The sequence below is a fragment of the Nannospalax galili genome, unplaced genomic scaffold, assembly GCF_000622305.1.
Source record: "Nannospalax galili isolate Female #2095 unplaced genomic scaffold, S.galili_v1.0 scaffold453, whole genome shotgun sequence".
Lineage (NCBI taxonomy): Eukaryota > Metazoa > Chordata > Mammalia > Rodentia > Spalacidae > Nannospalax > Nannospalax galili.
The window spans coordinates 512124-517372 of NW_008334081.1; the positions used below are offsets into that span (position 1 = coordinate 512124).

The 5249-nt window shown below is 51.1% G+C and overlaps 1 protein-coding gene across 1 annotated transcript in view; it reads left to right on the plus strand.

Annotated features, from left to right (window-relative positions):
* Nucleotides 1-5048, plus strand: part of Twist2 (twist family bHLH transcription factor 2) — a 46721-nt gene extending 41673 nt beyond the window's left edge. The window contains exon 2 of the mRNA XM_008829124.3: nt 4417-5048. The gene's annotated coding sequence lies outside the window, so the exon portion shown is untranslated. The remainder of the gene's footprint in view (nt 1-4416) is intronic.
* Nucleotides 5049-5249: the final 201 nt, after the last annotated feature.

Sequence of the window (5249 nt, forward strand, 5' to 3'; positions counted from 1 at the left end):
TCATGTGTGTATATTTGTGTGCTTGTATACATGTCTGTGTGCCTGTGTGTATACATGGGTGTGTGCATATGTGTGGCTGTGCTTGTGTGTGTACAAGTGTGTGCATGTGTCCAAGTATGTGCTTTTGTGTGTGTATGAGTACATATGTGTACATGTGTATATACATGCCTGTGATGTGTGTTCATGTGCCTCTCTGCCTTCCTGTGTGTGCATGTGTGTGCTTGTGAATACATCTGTGTGCCTATGTATGCATGTTTATGTGCGAGTGCCTGTGTAAGCACATGTACATGTATGTGCATGTGTTTGAGTGTGTGCTTGTGTGTGTATGTTTGTATGTGTGTGTGTGCCTGTGTGTAAATGTGTATCTGTGGGTGTATGCGCAGGTGTACATGTGTGCACCTGTGTGCATATGTGTGAGTGCATGGGTACATGTGCATGCCCGTGTGTATCTGGGTGTACCTTTGTGTGTGTACGTGGGTATGTATGTGCACGTGCCTGTGTTACCCACTTGCTGCCTTTCAGCAGCTCTCCCGTTGGCTTCCTGTCCCTCCCCCTTGCTCTTGGTCGTTCAGTCTTCCTTGCAGCACGGTCTGACACACACTTTCCTTAATGTTTTCAAGTCTGCATTGGGTTCCTGCCATGTTACCTCTGCAGACCGAGCTCTCTGGTGGCCTCTGCCTTTTCGGCCACTAGCCCCAGTCTTTGTACACAATAGGTGCTCAGTACATGCTGAAAATGGACAGATGGCCACGTGGATGGAAGGGTGGATGGATGGGAGAAAGGACGGAGAAAAAGGAGAAAAGGGAGGGAATTAGAAAGGGGTGGGATGGGAAATGAATGAGGGGAGGGAGGAAGGGGAGAGGGAGGGGGAGGGAGTACTGAAGAGCTAGCTTAGTGCTTAAGAGCACTGGCTGCTCTTGCAGGGGACCTGGGTTTTTTCCACCACCCACATGGTGGCGGAAACAGTGGGAGGAAAGGGAGGGAGGAAAGGGAGGAGGGAGGGAGGGAGGGAGGACAGAAGGAAGGAAGGAGGAAGGGAAAGGAGGGATGGGATGGGGGAAGGACAGATGTGTGACAGATGGACCCTCACAGCCCCCTCCTTACCCCGCCTGCCTCACCTGTTGAAGACTGCGGCCTCATCCTTTCCTTTGGCTGGCACAACGCCTCTTGTAGCTTCTTGGTGCCCAGTGCTCTGGTGCAGGAACCACTCAGCGCTCCACAGTCCAGTGTAGCCCTGCGGCTGCAGCCACAAGAGGCGCATGCACGGGGCTGGGGTGGCCCTTCTGTGGGGAGGCTGTCCAGCCTGGAGGAGTCCAGGAGGAGTCCAGCTGTCTTACATTTATCCGTGTCCACAGACATGTGGGGGTCAAGGTGACATCAAGGGGATTGGGCCCAGAGGCACTGGGCCAGGAAGACTAATGAGCCTGCCACTTGTTTCCTTCTGTCTGAGTTCCAGGCCCCTTGGGCTCGAGAAGCCAACCCCAAACCACCCTGCTGGGCCGGCCCCTGCCAGTTTGGGCTTTTCATGGATGACACTGTCCTTCCCCTGGCGGGTTGGTTCAGCTCAGATATCAAAAGCTGTTGTAATTATTTCCTCCCACAGAGGAAGGCTTCCATTTAGCTTTCTCTGCCCCTCTTATTAATTATCTAATTACAACCACATTCTCCGAGAGAGCAGCCTTTGACTCTGCTCAGGACCACTTAAAAAGGACTAAATACTTGGAGTGCTAGGCGTGTGTGTTGTATTTGTGTAGTGTGGTGTTGTGTGTGTTGTGTGTGAGGTGTACGTGTTGTGCACGATGTGTTGTGTGCATTATATGTTGTGTGCTGTGTGTGGTCTGTACTGTTGTATGTGTGGTATGTTTGTCTAGTGTGTTGTGTATGTGTATTGTGTATGTCGTATGTTGTCTGTGTGTATTGTTTGCAAAATGTTGCATATTGTTTGTGTATGTTGTGTGTGTGTGTTGTGTGCATGTGTGTTTCCGTGCCTACTCAGGGAAAATCTGTTCTAGCCCCTCCAGATCACTGTTTGACTCCACAGGGCTTGATTCAAGGGCTGCGAGAAGCCCCTCACAGGACCCAGGGATCAGGAAGAAGGGCGCTGCATGCCTCGGGCCTTCGTGCATAGGCCTGGCAGTGTGATGTGCTGCCCTGAACACTCGGGGATGGGCCAGATGCCGCTTTGGTGCAGCCTCAGCCCTGGAGCACAGCTGGGGGCCCTGCTCTTCTCTCCCTCGGTGGCTCCAGCATCCACCTGTAGGATGCTCCCAGCATGCTGTTGGTCCCCGACAGAAGCTTGTACCAAGTGTGTGTCCTCCTCACCCTGTGGACCAGCGACATGACCTTGGGCTATGTCCACGCCCCTGTCAGGCCCTCAGACCCCTACCTCCAACCACCACCCTGCACATATTCAGTGAGCTTGAAGTGGGAACAGAAGACAGTGTTGGAAGTCTGCTGGCCCAACCTCCAGACCCCTCGAGGACCTGGACATCCTTCCAGTATGGGTCCTCTCCCTGGAGTACTTCCATCCTGTCCAGTCACCCACCTATACACCCTCCCCTCCAGGAAACTTAGCTCCAGACCATCCTTCACCAGAGGAGGAAAGGCTGCTTCTGCAGAGTGTCCAGCATCTGCATGCACATGTGTGCATGTGTGTGCTCACATATGTGTGCTCATGCATGTACACATGTGCATGTGTGTGGTGCCCCATGGGTCATGGGTGTGTGGAATGTGAGCACATGATCTGCCCATCAACATGGCTACCCACCTGCTGCCCAAGTCTGAGTACTACAAGAGGTGGTGCTGGTGGGGAGGTGCCTGGTGACCCCAGGTTCCTGTACCAGGTCCCCACCAGAGCAGACGAGCTGACCTTGGTGTCAAATCTTGGTGTCCCCATTTTCACTGGCTCGCACGTGTTTCAAAAGGCAGTTGTGATGGCTCAGCAGTTAAGAGCACTGACTGCTCTTGCAGAGGACCCAGGTTCAATTTCCAGCACCCACATGGCGGCTACAAACCATCCTGAACTCCAGTTCCAGGGGATTCCGAAGCTCTCTTCTGACCTCTGGGGCACTGCACAACATGGGTGCTCTCACATACATGCAGGCAATACACTCATACACATAAAAACTAAAATTGTTTTTAAGCAGTTGTATGACCCTGTTGTGATGGAAAAATTCTATATCCTAATCACAGTTGTTGGAGCAAGAAACACAACACAACATAAATCACACACACCCACTCTACACACACAATACACACACCCACTTTACACACACAATACACACACCCACTCTACACACACAATACACACACCCACTCTACACACACAATACACACACCCACTCTACACACAGTACACAGCATGCATACACTCTATACACAACATCATACACACCCACTCTACATGCATACAACAAGCCCATTCTACACACAGCATACAGTACATACACACTATATACACACCCACTACACAGATGTCACACACATCCATTCTACACACACATCACACACACCCACTCTACGCACACATCACACAGCACACACATACTCTAGAGACATTTTATACCACATACCCACTCCCCACATCATCCACAACACACCCACTGTACACATTACACTCCCACAGTTCACAGCATGCACCTCCTACATGTATCCATTCTCCACCTATGCATAAGAGGCTTGTGAATGAGCTCTTGGCAGGTCCCGAGGACACAGGTCTGGCTGCTGTGTTTCTGAATGGGATCATACCTTGTGAGAAATGGGTTGGAATATACAAAGGATTGTTCTTCATATTTTTGAGCAACTTCTTTAGAATCTGCCATTATTTCAAAAACACAAATACAGACTCCCAAGAAGATTGAAAGAGCACTGGCTGCTCTTGCAAAGGACTTGGGTTCAGCTCCCAGCACCCACATGGCAGCTAACAACCATCTATAACTCCAGTTCCAGGGGATCCAACACCATCTTCTGACCTCCATGGGCTTGCATGCACTTACATATATGCAGGCAAAACACTCATACATACATAAAATAAAATAAATCAAGTGATGTGGTCTGGTCAGCCTTCCCCAGCAGCTGTCCACGTCCCTGTATCCTCACCCACTCCTTCCCCAACCCTGGTCAGCCCGCCACCAGCAGCCCCCAACCGTCTCTTTCAGGTTGCCTCACCCCGGCAGCCCACGGTGGGCATCCATCCCAGTCAGCCAGCTACATGGGCATGAGAAGCCATGATCCCTGCTGTGGGGAGCAGCCATCCAGGGACTGGGAACTCAGAGGCCTGCCTCCATACCTGTCCAGCTTCTTGGGGCGGGGGATGATGGGCTAGCTCTCCACACCTATCCAGCCTCAGGCTCCCTCTGTGCCACATGCCCCAAGATGCCGTCCTGCAGCAGCTGATCGCCTCTCCTTACCTTCCAGACCCACCTACGTGTCCGAAGTACAAGAGGAACAGGATGCGTCCACGGCTGCGACTTCCGGCACCTGGACCACCTCACGGCTCCTCCCCGACTCCTCTCCAGCGTGTCCAGAGGGGATTGCAGTGGCACTGGACAGCAGACCCTGGTTCAACCTCCTCCTCAGAGCCAGAACCGTGGGAAGGGCCCCCGCCTTCCTGCTTGACTTTTGTGCTGTCATCTCGCCCTCCTGGGTTTCAGATGGGGGGATTTTAATCTTTCTGGAAAGCTCTAGATTCAGGAATGCAACTGAAGATATATTGGATTGTATTTCCCTCTAAGTGCCTTTTTAATGTATATTTTTTAATAAAACAGAAACGCATTCTTGTAGAATCTGTTTAAACTGGACCAAGGCTCTCAGATCCCCTCCCTACCCAAGACCGCCCAAGATTGTTTGAAGGAAGCCTGGAATTCTAACCTGCACACTCTACTTTCTTTCTCTGTGACCTGCTCAGCTAGCCTTTTTTTTTTTTTTTTTAATATTCCCTGTTTCAGTGTATATGTTGCTTATTTGTTTATTTATTGAGATATTTTTACCAGCTAAGTGACTTCCCCTGCTGTGTATACCGCTCCACACCGGGAACAATAAACCAGCCCGCACACCCCTGCTTTGCATCTCTGTTCTTGTCTCTCCACCATGGCCTAAGAAAGCTGAGCGGGTCACAGGCACGACTATCTCAACACCCCAAAGGGGACAAGAAGGAATGTGAGACATGTGATGCCACACATACTAATAGTTGTAGAAATTTCTAGAAGCCAACAGCACTGCCGTGGTAGCCAGTAGTAACAGACCTGGGC